This window comes from Gambusia affinis, linkage group LG11, assembly GCF_019740435.1.
Source record: "Gambusia affinis linkage group LG11, SWU_Gaff_1.0, whole genome shotgun sequence".
Lineage (NCBI taxonomy): Eukaryota > Metazoa > Chordata > Actinopteri > Cyprinodontiformes > Poeciliidae > Gambusia > Gambusia affinis.
Genome location: NC_057878.1, coordinates 23,455,850 through 23,474,020, shown reverse-complemented (window position 1 = coordinate 23,474,020; position 18,171 = coordinate 23,455,850). Strand labels below are relative to the sequence as shown.

The 18,171-nt window shown below is 34.9% G+C and overlaps 1 protein-coding gene and 1 long non-coding RNA gene across 7 annotated transcripts in view; one reads left to right on the top strand and one right to left on the bottom strand.

Moving 5' to 3' along the window:
• The window catches only part of LOC122840311 (partitioning defective 3 homolog B-like), a 218,629-nt gene that overhangs the window by 182,969 nt on the left and 17,489 nt on the right, over positions 1-18,171 (bottom strand). The window lies entirely within an intron of this gene.
• On the top strand, positions 3,333-7,349 carry LOC122840313. Its single transcript, XR_006372211.1, has 4 exons — positions 3,333-3,464; positions 4,225-4,296; positions 6,922-6,993; positions 7,310-7,349. It is a non-coding gene; the product is annotated as an uncharacterized LOC122840313 (long non-coding RNA).

Sequence of the window (18,171 nt, the reverse complement as noted above, 5' to 3'; positions counted from 1 at the left end):
GAGATTAGATTACACACAGGTGGACTATTTAGTCATTAGCAGTCATCAGGCAACTTCTGAAGGCAATTGGTGCACTTAGGAAAGGGGCTGAAGATTTTGTACACTGCACTTTTCAGCTTTTATTTGCAGAAAATGTTTTGAATCATGTATAGTTTTGTTTCTACTCCACAACTATATGCCACTTTGTGTTTGTCTTTCCCATAAAATTCTGTAAAAATATGTTTGCGGTTGTAATGTCAGAAAATATGGAAAAGTTCAAGGGCTATGGATACTTTTGCAAACTACTGTACCTACAATAAGTAAGGCAAGTCCAATGAGAGAAACAAGGTCCAGCAATCAACAGCTATGCATTGACAGTTATCAAATACCATGCTGGAATGATAAGATGGAAAAGGGAGGAAACTCAGTCCACTGATATAAGAATTCAAATGCTACTGATGATGAATGGAAAATTGTGCCTCTCAAGGTTGTAGCACATTGGAGTAGCCCTGTTCTTTCATTGAGAATTTAACTTTTTAAACTTTCATTCCTGCCTTTCTGGGGGAAATATAGCTTTTGTTTGGACAAAAGTTCCTTCTTGTTTTGATACTGTGTATTTGGACTGATTTTTGTAAATATTTTTTATACTTTGCTATTTTGTTATGATGCATAATCATAACAACAGGGTGTTTTACAATAGCGAGCAAACAATACTACCAATGGACAAAAAGGCTTAGACTGAAACACAGCACAGAGGTGGTATTTATGGTGGCACACAAGCAGGTGCCTAGTACCGTAGCAATAGAGGCCAATCCACATAAGTGGATGACTTATTTTGGGCTGTCTAGCCCACAATAATAAATTTAGCTCTACATGGGATTGGGTGTCCATATGTTAGGTCATTATTTTATGACTTAGTGGTAGTGGAAGATTATTACATATTACAGGCTAGACCCAAGATGTTCAGTGTTTATTGTTGTGGTGTAAGTTTACAAAAGTTGGCAACTGTAGAGATTTACCATGGTGCTAAACATGGTGATTTAAAAGGAATAAATATTTTTCTGAGAAGAATTATGTCCACATATCATGTAAAAGATAACTCTTTGTTTTTGGAATCATTAGGGCCCAATCAGCCCCAATATTAAAGATGAATTAATAATGCATGCCATGCAAAAGGTTAAAAGAGTGTGGAAGGTGTGGGCAACAGTAGTGCCTGTGGTCACTGAAACCCTTGGGGTAATGACCCTAAACTGGAAGAGTGGCTCAAACAATACATCATCAGACCTCTTGATACAGAGAAGCACACCTTTGGGAACTGTTAATATACTGTGAAGACCACTCACACTCCAAGGCCTGTGGTAGAGGACCCAAGCTTTTTTAAAATTTAATTTCCTTTTTAGGATCAATAAAGTATTTTTGAATTTGAAAGAAGGGATAACCACTCATGGAGTAATACAGAATTACAAATATAAATATAAAAAGCATTTATTTAAAAATATTTAAAGTGCCAAAAATATTATGATTACTTATGTTACTGTTAGCACAAAACTTTAGATTGATATTTTGTCATTATCTCAATGTCACTACTCTGCATACATGCAGATTGTGTAGGTAGTCTAATTTGTCTGTAGGCAGGTACATAAGACAACCTTTTCTGCTGGTGTTGTCTGCCATTAGACAACAGTTTTGTTTTATGATTTAAAGTGTTTTGAACACTTTATATCATAAAAGTGATCTAGTGTGTATATATATATATATATATATATATATATATATATATATATATATATATATATATATATATATATATATATATATATATGTGTTGAAATGTGCTATAGAAGTAAACTTAAATAATTGATTGAACAGAAATGATTAAAAGAAGTGACCTTCCTGATAAAAGATTAAACATTGCTGGTGAGAGATACCATCTTACTGTTGTTTCCTAATTAAAGAAAGATGTATGATAAACTATTTAACTTTGAAATATTGAATGAAAGTTACAAAATATAACTCAAATAAATTTGTTTTCTTGTTTCTGAAAAAAAATCTGACCTTGTGTGCTTCAGAAACAAAATGGATTTCTCCTTTTGTTGTACCCCTCCTACTCTATCAACATGGTACAGTCCATCAAGGCCAGGTGCAAGCCATTAGTATTAATTGAACTTCTTTTGCGTGGAAGAAGAGGTAAGACTCATACAGAATCTCTTAAGACATTTAAGTACATATTGATTTGTAATTCTGAAGAATGTTGTAGGTTACTTGATGTTTGGATGCACCAAAGCATCTGATTTGCTTCAGTTTAGCTAGTTATCACCAACCATCTTAGTCAGTGTACCAGAGTTTAAAGGGAAGGTGGCTCACTCCAGAATTAGACAAAACTGTATTTGGACATTTTCTGTGCATCAGTGAGTGATATTCTTTCACAGGCACAAATTATCCTTTGTAATAATCATTACTATTAAGATAATGTTTTAATATTTGAAGGTTTTGAGAACCTGTCAATAGAAAGTCAATTATGTAATACTGTGTACTTCAGTACAGGTTTTTCGCATACAATAAAATCAAATCATATTGTGTACAGCAGAGGTGTCAAACTCAAGGTCTTGAGGGCTTGTATACAATAACTTTTAGATGTGTCTGTGATGCCACATGGCTGGATCAAATGAGGTGGTCATCAGCAGGTCATCAACTTGACTGCCCTTAGAAGCTAATTCAGTCATATAATTCAGGTGTTTTGGACCAGAGGAACATCTAAAAGTTGCAGTACACTGCCCCTCGATGCCTGGAGTTTGACACTCCTGATGTACAGCATCATGTTGTTACTCAACAACAAATTACTCTGATCTTTGCAGGAGATGTCAGCAACAAGGTCTCAGAGAGCAAAAAGAAATCCCAAACATGATGCCAGCTATTATTCTCCTTGGGTGAAGATAAAGAGGATTTGATGTAAAATACATCAATTCATTTAAAGGTGAGTTGTGACTTTTTTACGTACAGGATTCCAGAGTTTATTAAAGGATTGTTTTTGTTTACTTTTGTCTTGCTTTATGACTTTTAAACTATTTTTATACTGCACACTAGCATAGATCATATATATATATATATAAAGGAGGACTGTGTTTTGAAATTCCAAGTATAAAAGAATGAGTGACATTTAGAAGCACCACTCAGCTGACAAACAAATGTTCAAGTAACACAGAAAGACCTCAAATTAGATCAATTAACTGATTTTGAAAAATTTTAATAATCTCATTTGCTACTATTTGAAAGATATGCATTGTTTAAAGTTTATTCAACCTTACTCATTATGTTTACCTGCAGGTCGGGTGTGTTCAGCTGCCAGTGCTTTCAAAAGGAGATTTCCTTATTGAGTGCAGAGGGGAAGTCATAAGTAGGAAGGAACAAGAAAACCGATTGAAAATTTACCATGATGCACTCCAGGCTTTTATGTTTGATTTCAAGTTCAATGGACAACAGCTTTGGTATGTGACTGTTTTAATGTTGTTTTTTATTTTATATTTAATCAAAGTGATGTAAACATTTTCAGCTTCATCAGTAAAAGTAGTTTTAGTTGGAGGAGGAATATTCTTCTGACATGCAAACATCAAATATGCAAAATCATTTCCGTTGCATGGTATAATTATTCTTATAGCATACTTAATATTTTAGTGTTGATGCTGCCAGAGAATATGGATCATTGGGGAGGCTGGTAAATGATGAAGAGATGAACACAAACAACAAAATGAAAGTTACAAGGGTGGATGGAAGACGTCATCTCTGTTTGTTTGCACTCAAAGATATTGGTCCAGGGGAAGAAATGACTTATAATTGTAGTGATTCTGACTGGCTATGGAGAAGAAGGGTACTAGTAAGTGTGAAAATACTATCACAAGTCATTCTACTAGCATTGAAAATATTTTTGAAGGAAATGTCAAGTTGTAGTACAGAGTTTCATTATAGTTGAAAACAAGAAGTGATTAGCAGAGTGCCTAAAAACCAGATTTTGGAGAAAGACTTAACCAGACCACTATTTCAACTTGTTCAGCGCTATCCAAAATGCTAGAAACTGTCATATGTAAATTAATATATTTTGACCTTATATGAATGAACATTTTATAGCAGGAGACATATTTTGCAGTGTCAATACATAAAATGTCTGTTTAACAATCAGCTGGACAGGTTCATTAAATAGGTGGATTTTATTTTCTATGGACTCATTCAGTATACATCTCTTCATTTCAGATTTCCAAAGATGAATTGTGTCAGGCTGGTGATGTGGAAACATGCGGATCCTGTTCAACCAACCCTCCAGAGGTAATTTTGGTGTCCAACGACCAACATATTATCTAAAACTGATATTAAGTACTGTTCAAACACACAGGTATTGTCTAGTACTTGATATGTAAAGCTGCATTAAAAGGGAGGACAGAGGTTTGAAATTACAAGTACAAAAGAATGAAAGTTACATGTAAAACGCCCATACACAAGGTCCTGTGTAATACTCATCATGTAAGGTGCCAGAATAAGGAGGACATAGTTTTGAAAGAATGAAAGTGACATGTAGAAATGCCTATACGCAGGTCCTGTGTAATACTCAAAATGTAAGGTCCCTGAATAAGGAGGACTGTTTTCTACATTGGGAACAAACTCATTCAATGAGTGTTCTTTACATTTCAGATTTCCAAAGATGAATTGTGTCAGGCTGGTGATGTGGAAACATGCAGATCCTGTTCAACCAACCCTCCAGAGGTAATTTTGGTGTCCGACCAACATATTTTCTAAAACTAAGTCATTGAAATGTTATTAAGTACTGTTCAAACACACAGGTATTGTCTAGAACTTGATATGTAAAGCTGCATTAAAAGGGAGGACAGAGGTTTGAAATTACAAGTACAAAAGAATGAAAGTTACATGTAAAAACGCCCATACACAAAGGTCCTGTGTAATACTCATCATGTAAGGTGCCAGAATAAGGAGGACATAGTTTTGAAAGAATGAAAGTGACATGTAGAAACGCCAATACACGCAGGTCCTGTGTAATACTCAAAATGTAAGGTCCCTGAATAAGGAGGACTGTTTTCTACATTGGGAACAAACTCACATTCAATGAGTGTTCTTTACATTTCAGATTTCCAAAGATGAATTGTGTCAGGCTGGTGATGTGGAAACATGCAGATCCTGTTCAACCAACCCTCCAGAGGTAATTTTGGTGTCCAACAACCAACATATTTTCTAAAACTAAGTCATTGAAATGTTATTAAGTACTGTTCAAACACACAGGTATTGTCTAGAACTTGATATGTAAAGCTGCATTAAAAGGGAGGACAGAGGTTTGAAATTACAAGTACAAAAGAATGAAAGTTACATGTAGAAACGCCCATACACAAAGGTCCTGTGTAATACTCATCATGTAAGGTGCCAGAATAAGGAGGACATAGTTTTGAAAGAATGAAAGTGACATGTAGAAACGCCAATACACGCAGGTCCTGTGTAATACTCAAAATGTAAGGTCCCTGAATAAGGAGGACTGTTTTCTACATTGGGAACAAACTTGGATTCAATGAGTGTTCTTTACATTTCAGATTTCCAAAGATGAATTGTGTCAGGCTGGTGATGTGGAAACATGCAGATCCTGTTCAACCAACCCTCCAGAGGTAATTTTGGTGTCCAACGACCAACATATTTTCTAAAACTAAGTCATTGAAATGTTATTAAGTACTGTTCAAACACACAGGTATTGTCTAGAACTTGATATGTAAAGCTGCATTAAAAGGGAGGACAGAGGTTTGAAATTACAAGTACAAAAGAATGAAAGTTACATGTAAAACGCCCATACACAAAGGTCCTGTGTAATACTCATCATGTAAGGTGCCAGAATAAGGAGGACATAGTTTTGAAAGAATGAAAGTGACATGTAGAAACGCCTATACACACAGGTCCTGTGTAATACTCAAAATGTAAGGTCCCTGAATAAGGAGGACTGTTTTCTACATTGGGAACAAACTCACATTCAATGAGTGTTCTTTACATTTCAGATTTCCAAAGATGAATTGTGTCAGGCTGGTGATGTGTAATCATGACTATCCTGTTCAACCAACCCTCCAGAGGTAATTTTGGTGTCCAACAACCAACATATTTTCTAAAACTAAGTCATTGAAATGTTATTAAGTACTGTTCAAACACACAGGTATTGTCTAGAACTTGATATGTAAAGCTGCATTAAAAGGGAGGACAGAGGTTTGAAATTACAAGTACAAAAGAATGAAAGTTACATGTAAAACGCCCATACACAAAGGTCCTGTGTAATACTCATCATGTAAGGTGCCAGAATAAGGAGGACATAGTTTTGAAAGAATGAAAGTGACATGTAGAAACGCCAATACACGCAGGTCCTGTGTAATACTCAAAATGTAAGGTCCCTGAATAAGGAGGACTGTTTTCTACATTGGGAACAAACTTGGATTCAATGAGTGTTCTTTACATTTCAGATTTCCAAAGATGAATTGTGTCAGGCTGGTGATGTGGAAACATGCGGATCCTGTTCAACCAACCCTCCAGAGGTAATTTTGGTGTCCAACAACCAACATATTTTCTAAAACTAAGTAATTGAAATGATATTAAGTACTGTTCAAACACACAGGTATTGTCTAGAACTTGATATGTAAAGCTGCATTAAAAGGGAGGATAGAGGTTTGAAATTACAAGTACAAAAGAATGAAAGTTACATGTAAAAACGCCCATACACAAAGGTCCTGTGTAATACTCATCATATAAGGTGCCAGAATAAGGACATAGTTTTGAAAGAATGAAAGTGACATGTAGAAACGCCAATACACGCAGGTCCTGTGTAATACTCAAAATGTAAGGTCCCTGAATAAGGAGAACTGTTTTCTACATTGGGAACAAACTCGCATTCAATGAGTGTTCTTTACATTTCAGATTTCCAAAAAGGAACCGTATCAGGCTGGTGACGTGGATGTATGGGGATCCTTTTTAACCAACCCTCCTGAGGTACTATTGGTCTCCAAAGACCAACTTATTTTCTAAATGAAGTCATTAAAATGGTATTAACTACTGTTCAAACAAACAGGTCTTGTGTAATATTCATCATGTAAGATGCAGGTATATAGAGGACTGAGTTTTGAAGTTACAAAAAATTTAAAGTTACATGTAGAAGTGCACAGACACACAGGTCTTGTGTAATATTCAACATGTAATGTGCAGGAATATGGAGAACTGTTTTCTACATTGGGAAGAGACTCACCTTAAGCAAGTGTTCTTTACTTTTCAGTTGATTAACCCCATATTTTTTATATGTTCTTTTCAGCACAAAGTAAACACAGATGGTAAGGGGAAAGAGCTCAACAGAAAACTAAAACAGAAGGACATAGAGCCCCGAAAAGGAACACAAATAAAAATTCTGGTAAATCACCACACCTACACAAGTCTTGAAACACCAAGCTAGTTAAGCTCAAAAGCACAACTGAAGCATGGTCAAAAGTAATGATCTACACCACTGAAAGGCAATAGGGTGACCATGTTCTTCTTTATGCATGATATTTTGAGCAGACATTATCCAATATGTCATCTGGCTTAAATTACCACACACATACCATTTAACTGTGCCTTGTATTAAAATGATAAACTTTCACACAGCCAATGTTCAGATGCTAGAAAATCTAATTTGGTGATCAGTAATGGGACTGTTTATACTACTTTCTCTATCCCAATCTTAATCTGAAATACATTCACATATTTATATTTTTTTCAAAATATCAAAGCACCACAAAACTAATAAGCAAAGTAATCAGAGTATATCTTTAAATTTGGTTAATTTTAAGATATTAACCAAATTTAACATCTTAAATTTGATTAATCTCTGGTTTTAGAAAACCAGAGATCTCAATAAACGGCCCTTGCTGATGCAGCACCTGTACTTAACCTGTATTTTGGTGGAGTCATTGAGATGGTTCAGAGTGGGATCTCATTCTCTGGAAAATATAATAGGCACCAGCATTAGAAGGAGGAACAAGTCTTTTGGCTTTGGATGGTTCTTCACCAGCTGCTGAGGCCTGTTTGTCAAACAAATGCAATTTTAAATTATGAAAAAAAAAAAATTTTTCTAGAATTCCCTCAAATAATTAATCATACATACCAAGCAACCATACCAAGTGTTAACCTGTTTGGCATTTGCAGAAATTAATTTTCATCGATGCAACCTACATGCTCATTTCTGTAGCTTCTCCCACTAATGTATGTTCTTTATGAATGCTTATTTGAAAACAGGCATTACATAATTTATAACCAAGAAAAATTAACAATTGGAGTTGGTTTTCACTAATGAATTATTTCTTTTTTCTAGCATCTATGGAAAGTGCTAGGAGAGCAAAAAAGCATCCATGATCTCCCTGGAGATTGCTGCGGTCATGAGGCACTTTGGCGAACACATCAAGAAAGGACAACTGGCCACTATAATAGAATGCCAGCATTATCTTTTTGATTTAACAATAGACCCGTAATTCATTTAACTTTGCCATTCACAGATTTTCCTTTATGTTCACAAACAGAATTGTTGCTCTAGTTCTTAGTGAAGGTGCTGTAAATAAAGTCCACTTTCTGTGTAGCCATATTCCATATTTCCATGTTTGGACTTAATACATATATATTTCATGTTTGTGTATGCTGTGGTCCTGATAAATAAAATTGGCCCTGACAATTACTGTTGGTATCATGGGCGGAGCCAAGCACCTCATTATCGTCTGTCCTTCTAATACAGCATTGCATCAGGTTCTTGTATTTTGAGTTCTGATGTGTGTATTGAAGTTTTCAAGTGAGATCTATGTTGTGTAGCTCAAACAAGATTTTTGACAACTTACTAGGTCTTTCTAGCACAAGTGGAAAGGGGTGACTGTTTAGTGTTGCAAAAAACTGGTTTGAAAAAATTGTCCCTCTAAACCACCAAAACCCGTATGTGTGTGTGCGTGTGCATGTGTGGTGACAACACATATTCACACAGAATAAATCTTTTAAAATACACACACTGTACACACACGGAGCTCACATGCACCACATTAAACTGGTTTACTTTCTCAAGAGGTTGACATAAGAGGTAGTCCTTCTAACATCTCTAAGATTGAGGTGAAGAGAGAGGCTCCCATCCAACACTGTGATTACATTAGCCCTGAAAACAGATGTTATCATCCTTTCAAAGTGCTACGAATCAAATCAATCTCGATATTAAGTGATGTGTGCATAAGGTGCAATCTTTTTCAATACAGATTACAGGCCACCAAAACACCAGAACAAAAAAAATCTCCAGATGAGGTTCAGATTAGCTTTCAATCTATAAGGTAGATTTTAGTAATGGTGGAATGAGTGCAGAGCTTCCAGCAGCACAACACATAATACCCTTAAAGGCTAAGGTGAATATAGCTTGGGGTATTTAATCGTTAAATGAAGACCATAATTACCCCATTTCTTCTTTGAATGTGTAGCCAGAATGAGACTGTCAAGTCATCAGGGGCTCAATGTAAGAAATGTAAAGATGAGATCCCAGAAAATAGACTCCTTTGTACTTCTACAATCCCAGATGATGTGAGTTTTCTTGCTGGAAAAAAAATATTTTGAGAGCAACTTTCGATACTATGATGTACTTTATAAACTACTTTTTGAACTAAGATGTATTCAAATTTTACAGATGGCTTTAAAAAAATCTACTTGATATGAATTGAATTTATAAATCAAAGGTTAGAGAAAGACTAGCAATCATGTCTGATGAAAAGTTTCTTTAGATGAATTTGAATTGAATTCATTTTAAGAAAATAAATCCCTGCGCCAATAATAGCAATGGAAGTTGTATGAAGTTGAATCTAAATGGAACCCCGGTGACATTACATGTACTTAATAAATACGATTGTACTTTGCAAAAGTTGGTAAAATTGGGTAAACAGATCAAAGTAAATTCAGAAATGTTGGTTTGCCAAAAAAATGTATATTTTGTAGTACTTGTGTCTACATGCCCTGTGACAGACTGTCGACCTGTCCAGGGTGTTCCCCGCCTCTCACCCCGGAATGTAGCTGGAGATAGGCACCAGCAACCCTCCTGACCCCATTAGGGACAAGGGTGACCGAGAAAATGGATGGATAGATGGACTTGTGTCTATAATAATTTGCAAAACTGTAATACAATTGCAACTGTGATTGGTTGGTATTAACAATTGTGTCGTATGAGGTGCATATATTTTGCTGAGAAAAACACTAAAGTTGGACCAAGACTCCATCGGCAAAAACAGCATTTTTAAACAAAACCAGAAAGTGAAAGACAAATAAAATTTGATCAGGGTATCCCTTTGGTACAGTAAATGGGGTTACGCAATTTTGTTTAAATATAATTTTCTAAAAAAAAATTTCAATAACTATTTTGATTAAACAACATTTCCTGCATTTTTCCTTTCTTGTGGTGGAGACTAAAGAATGTCTCCACCACTTTATTTTAAGATTAGATTCTCATTAAGTATTAGTTTACATCAAGGCTGGGTATTAGAATCCATTCAACAATAATACTGTACCTATTGTGATATATAACACACTGCAATGACAATTATGATTCAATATATTGTGCAGCTATAATAAGAAACAAAATCTTCAGGTAACCTAAGAAAAGTTTATGCTCCAACAGTCTGAACACCGAAGGATGCCACAGAAGGCTCTTAGAGATTTTCTCATTAAGGTAATCAATTTTAAAGAATATACCCACTCAGGCATTTATTTAATAAGTCATCATCACAATGAATCTATAATGAGGTGGACTTTATTGCACAAATTAGTCACATACACACAATTTCACACTGTGCCATCCATCCACATATTCTTGGAGGGTCCCAGGTGCAGATGTGTTTTTCTTAATTAAGAGCTAAGGACCATAAAGACTACAGGCTTTATCCTTTATTATTCTCTTCATTAACCCCTTCACTCCCCCTGCTTGTTTCATTTCAGCCTCTCTTTTAACCCTTTCTCCATCTTTTCAAATCAATGCTCCATATCCTGCTGTTAAGCAGCCACCTCATGCCCATTTCACAGTCTGTTACCATTAACCCCACATTTGTCTTTATTTTACTCTGTTCTGAAGTTCTGTAATTACCACCCTCCCCCTATCTTGCATTTTATTCACTCTAGCAATTAACCCCTTTCTCTGTTGCAATGTCCTCTTCTCCTTTCATATGCTCTCCCAGATTGCACCTATCTATCTCCGTCTCACCCTTTAACTGTTCTTGTTCTTGTCATCTCCCTCTCACTGACTTTCAGTCTCATCCTTGCTCCAAGCAGCTTCTCTTTGTCCCACAAATGCCATTACTCAATTAACCCCCCGGGTTCATGGTTAGGGGCCAACATATGTATCAGGGCTGAATCACATCTGTCTGTGCTTTTGACAAATGAATGGTTCACACACACATATATGCTGGCACTCCAAGGTGTGACTCAGAAATGATTGGATTCATTAGGGGAAAGGGTGAAGGAAAGCGGTACATGGCAAACGGGAAGGAAGGGGGTGACAGAACAGGGAGAAGCCAAATCATTACTAAACGCTGGTGGAAGACTTAAAACACGGAGGCCCCCAAAAAAGTAAGACAGGCAAGATACAAAGAAGGGTATTACTTAGATGCATTAACAGACAGCCAGGTACTTTTAAATAAGACAGAGCGAGCGGAAAAGGAGAAAACATGAGGACAAATTGGAGACAGCTGAAAGACAGCACAAAGAGACCGCAAAGAAAAGACAGAAATAGGGAGCACTTAGCTTCACTGTGGCAAGTTCCCACTGTTGTCGTCCTTTTATACTGTCATAATGAGCGAGCTCTCAATGTAACAGAGAGATAATGATACATAAACCAAGTCTGGATGACCTTTAAGGAAAAAAATCCATTAATTGAAAAAAATAAATAAATAAAATCAAGGCTACAATGCATTTTCCCAAACAGTTAAAGTTATTTTAATCTAAACATGGATTTCTTCTAATGGGAGATGCATTTTGTTAAATTAAGTTTAGAAAATAATGGTATATTTTCTGCTTATTATTCACTTGTATAATTTTTCACAATTAATTTGCAATAATGTTTTTACAAACATTTGCTCACTCCTTTGCTTTACCCATGTTTATTGTATTACATGAAATTTTATTATGTTCTGTAAAAATGTTAAATCGGAGAGTAATGTGGCTGAACAGTGACTCCTGTATCTTTATTGCGTTGAGTAACTGACAATGTACCAAGATACATACCGTATCAGCCACAAAGTCAAATATCCAACCCTAATGTGTATGAACTGGTTAATATAAAGAAAGATTATATTAAGACTATAAGTAAATGATTGCATGAACAATCAGTCCCTATATATATCAGTGCATCTGTACATATGTATCCATACTCGCCTACACACACAACCAAACACAAAAAGATACATGCATTTAACAGATGGCTGGTGGTTAAAAGAGTGTGAATGATAAAACCAGCCCACTATTCCTCTGCTTTGTCCATTATTCCACTCCACTGCTTTTAAAGAGTGTAAGTGTGCGTGTGCATGTGTGTGTTTGCGTGTGCACGCATGCAAAGAAATAAATCTGTGTGTGGAGCTTTCAGCATGCACCACGAATCTGTGTCTAAATGAAACAATCTAATCACATCACAAGCATCATAAATGAACAATATTAAAGCTAAATTACCAAAGTAAAGCATTAAAAACAGCTATTTAATTTTTGCTCCATACTACTTTTATTGTCTAAATTCGTCAAGTGTGACGAGTTCCAGGCAATCAAACTAATGGTGCATAACAGGCCCACTCAAAATATGCCTCACAAGTAATGTTGTATTACCCATCTGTGTACGTAATCATGTGAAACATGGCGTGTCTGTAACATATGAGGCTGTGTGACATTAAAGGTTATGTTTAAAAAGATTGTAATCTAGATGGTTTATGATGCGTGTTGGCTTTTTTTGTTGGGTGTGCATGTATGGAAGAGATGTGAAGGAGGTGGCAAGTGTCAGCTGCACTTTAATTATATGCCCTGCATTCACACATAAAAAGACCTTTCACATCGATAGAAAAGTATCTAATTGCAGTCATCCTAATTGTGTCATGTAACCTAACTTGTTAATATTTTTATTCCATAACCTGAAGCTAAGAGTCTGAGTGTTTGGTAGGGGATGAAAAACACAAGCAAAAACAGAGATTAGCAAAATCCCAGTCTAAAACTGCAATTGTTTTTTAGAAAAATTAGTTGTAGTTTACACTAACATGATCACAAAAAGTTTGAAAGTCCGTAAATCTTATCACAGCAGTAATGTATTTTCAGTCCTATTTTTTCTTCTGTTTTTTTTTTTAGGCTGCTCATTACATTTTCTTTTCTGTATTTGAATAACCTTGTCACAGACTTAATATGTTTGAACAATTACTTGAACTACATATATAGAGAAATAAAGGTTGGTGTGATTTTCAAATTTTATCTCATTTAGATTTAGTGTCACCCTACACAGAGCAAATTGTTTTACTGAAGGCTAAAATCTTGTTGCCTTCAGACATAATGCTCAGTGTAGGTCAAATGCTAACTTGCTGAAAGCTTTAGTCTACATCCACTAAGTAGAAGTGTTGGACAAACAATGAAGAAGAAAGAAGCACAATAGTTTTAATGCTGTTTGTATCCCCACAAAAAGATGACTGGCTTCTATAACTTCAGCAATAAAATAAGACCTAAATAAATGGTAGGTCCAACACAAGGCGTCATTCATTAGACTGACTTATCCATTACAATATAGAATTGTGATTTAAAATAGTCCTAATCTATGCAATAAAGGTCATGAATAAAATAACAGTAACAATCAATATTATACTATTTTAGCAGCAGTGTCTATTACTGTAGCTTTCAATTTTAAATAAAAGCAAATGACGTTATGATATGCATTTTTTCTAAACTGGGCAAGTACAATGACATATTGAAACATATCCTATATTTAGTCAAAGTAATTATACTGTCAACATTTAACACCGGTCTATGCTTACACTAGCAAAATGGAATTAAACTCTTTATTATCACAAAAATAGGCCAAAATTAATATTCATTTAAAACAAATTTTAACAGCAAGTTAAACCACCATAGGAGAAAAACAAAGCTTGCAGTAACACAGTTAGACCAAAAGATTACACCAGTAAATGTGTAGTAAGTGTCTGAGTCTAAGAAAGTGCTCAAAAAAAATTTCAATTTGCATTCACAGCTTAAACCTTACTATGCTTCTTTATTTAAAGGTGTTTCTGACAATTCATTATTCTTTTTCTCAGACATTAGGAATTAAAATAATTTAATCAGTAAATAAATGATAATTTGGATATTTTTATCCAGCTTATTTTAAGGATAAAAATAATTTGAGGTCCCTGTGATTTTTTAAGCAAATATAAAAATCTGCGATAATGAGGAAATTATTCAGGTCATGTTCCCTATTAATAGCCAGCCATTTTCCTCACTCACGTCTGTGCTCATTACCTCTTTTGTAAAGTTTACCACCACCATGAAAATGAAAACTATAGCCATTAGTGGAAAAGGAAAACACACCAGCTGTTGTTAGCAACAGATGCTCTGAAAAAGTTTATAATTTATATCCGTCTTTCAGTCCACAGAATGCCTTTGTAACTAATAGCATGTGCACACATTAATACTACAATGGGTAGATGGAGTAATTCTTCACACAAATGAACCAATTAGGACCTTTAAAAAACCCATTTAGTAATCATGACTGAGAAATGATCATGTGGAAGTTATTTGGCCTCACACATGCACAAATAACTACATTCGAAGAAGCAATTTGGCCAAACTAATCATTAAATACAGATTGATTCCTGTCATCTCTGTTAATGTGAAGCTAGGTTGAAATATCTTAGACAATTCTCTTTTCAGATAATTTTGACTTAACTTGTTTTCTGTCTTCAAACATTTAAATGTTTAGTGAACCATTTATCACATCGGGTGTTCACTTATGAATATAAATCTATGTTTTCCACTGCAATCCAGAAACATTCCCCAACAACAAGAAACCTAGAAATTTTGGTGGGTTTTATTTCATATTTTTTGATACCCCTTGTCTGTTTCTCCTTCATACCTTTAGAATTCTTTCCTTCTTCAAATTAATTTATCTCAGTTTGCAAAACAAGTACAAGCCATCACAAATGAGACAATTACGACCCTGGAAGGGTTATAATGTCCATAATCCTCCCTTTCTGCTCTCTTCACACTGACACTGATATAAACTTCACAATTTCACAAGGAGCAAGAGTTTGAGCAACAGCAAGTTAAACCACACACAAAAAATTTAAGTTAAAGCATTGATAAGTAAGGATGATGTGCTTGTAATGTTATTATTCATAGCTGCTTGCTCTGGCGTGACAAGATAATGAAGACAATAGACATCAGACAGTCAGTCAGTATTTTACTGGGTTCTGAGGCAGTTAATGATTAGGCTCTTACCACATTTGATGTGTGTGTGTGCATTTGTGTGTGTACCACTGGTTGATGTGTCAACATTAATTGAACCATGACCAAGATCAAAACAATGAGACTAGAAAGGGATTAGAAAGACGCGCCATGTGAAATACTGAGAAGCTATGATTTGTGTAGGTGGATTCTGAGTCGCTCGGCATTTCATGAAAACATTATGAGCCCAGACTTAGTTCCAGCAAATCATATTATTTATGTAGGAATTCCAAGTTAGACTTAACAATCATATTAGTATTCTAATAAATGTTATCAAATTATTTTTTTCAGTTGTTTCACACCTCTCTGTCAAATATTGTAAGGTTGTACTTGTTATTTATCACCAGTTTTTATTTTTTGCTATTGTTATGGGCTGCTTTTATTTAGAAACAAAAGGGTTTTTTTTATTTTATTTTTTTTTATTTAACTATGAATGAGTTACCCATAGTTAAATCTGTGTTTCTCTCATAGATAAATGCTTTTGCTGAATACAATATATGTGTTTATTATCATAAAACATTGTCCTAGATCAGTACTTCTAAGTATTTTTTATAACAGTGAATAGCTACTGTTATTAAGCCTGGTTTTGATGGGGGTTTCCTCATGTTAAAAGTGTTACTTCTAATCTTTAATCACAAGCATGCTCAGGATGACAAAATATTTCAAAGTCAATGACTTGATATAATATCATCTGACTATATCAGTAAATTGCATTGGAATGGTTTGGACTGCTCCAACATAATTTGGAGTGATCCATATAATTCAATGCGAATTGGTTATTTGTGTCCTATAAAGAGCTTTTAGAGACATTTGTTGTGAATTGGCACTATTTAAAAAAACTGCTCTTCCTTGAATTGGACTATGTGCTGTGCAGGCTTGACCCAAGGCTCAATCAGTCAAGCAAAAAGGTTCAAAATAATGTTTTCTAGAAATATTACTGGATCAACATTTACATCTTATGTTGATTTCAGGATGTGTAAGATTTTACTAATCATTTAAGATGCTGAATAGTCATTTCAAACAAGTCTCTATTTATATGTACTAAATTAGATAACTGATAAAACAAAAGCACATGTATATTTTATTTAAAGAGAAAAATACATGTTTTAAAGTTACATTTCTTTACCCACAAAAACGTTCAGTTCTAAAACTTTTGAAATTTAACTGGACCTCTACTCCTCTATTCTTCTTGCTGTTTTTGTGTTATTTCCTGAGCCTACTTATCAATAGATCTTTGAGGGCAACTTGGTTCAGATATATTTTCCTTTTCAAGTGAGAAATCAGGTCACAAAGGTTAAGTGAATGAGCAGGAAGGATAACATCTCTTGCTTTACTTTCTACTTTCTCACTCGGAAACACACACATAACCGTATTATAGTCACCTTTGACCCCTCAGCCTTTCCAGTGAAGTGGCCAACTGGCAAGAATAATATTGACCTTCTACTAAAGAAAGCATTGCTGCTTATTGCTTTCACAGATCGCACTGGTTTCATTTGGTAGATATCACACTGTGTATGCATGGGGATATACGAGAATAATGAATGCTTTAATTTAAAGTCTTGAGTGGAGTGACTGAAATAAATGGCCTAGACTGCTCTGCAGAAATTACTGATCAACTTGTTATGCCAATTTCATTCACAATGAAGTTTTGAGACATTAAAAAATCTTTTAGACCTCAGTAAGTTATTGAGGAATAACATTTTCTTACTGGCCATCAAACAAGGCATAGGATACCAGAAACTGCAGAAGCAACAGCAATACAATGTTTAGTGTCTAAAAGAGCCCCATAGCATTATGATGCAAAAAAAGAAACTATGAGGATTTCTTAAGGCTAAGTATGAAATGACAATGTAGCAAAATGTCAAGCAATATTATTAAAAACAAGGTTTTGGTTTTGTTTTTTCTTTTCCCCACAACTGAAATAAACATCCTCCCGGCTCATTAAATTTTCATTTGCCACCAGAGCCCTACTACGGACCATAAGTCCAGCTATTGGATACCAAGCAGGGCTCAACATTAATGGTTTCCCTCTTTCAAATAGCAGCTAAATTTTGTTAGGGCACATCAAGCATCTCGCATAGTTATCTGAGCTATCAAGCCTAAACACTTTTATATCTTTTTCAATTTATTTCTTTCTTATGGGGGGAAATATTTAAAGTTTTCCTGTAGGTGTTCATGACGCTTTTAACTGAGTTTAACAAAGGATGTTTATAGCTTGTGCATCCTTCAGCCTGCTTAATTGGAGATTTTGATATAAATGGCAATGCATCTTTAACATCAGTAGTGACAAATGTCTTAATTTGTCACTAACTAATGACTTCAGCCACACTGAAGGGATTTTGTGCATGAACAGTGTTTTTAAGGTAATGCTACAGTATCTAAATTGGTTTTAAGTCAAAATTTTAAACTTGGCCTCTCCAAAACATCCAATTTTTTTGAGTCATTCAGAATGCCTTGCTGTTGTCCTTTGGTCTGTTGTCTTGTTGCATAAACAAAGTCTAATTGGCCTTAAGCAAAGCAGCTCCAAGCCCTTTGACTACCACCACCAATTTATATAAATAAATTATAATTCTAATTCTTTTATTTAGACTCAGAAAACACAAGTTATTAGTGCTTAGTCTTGTAAAAAGAAGATCACTTATTCTCATACATTACATAATTTATTAACAATCAAAC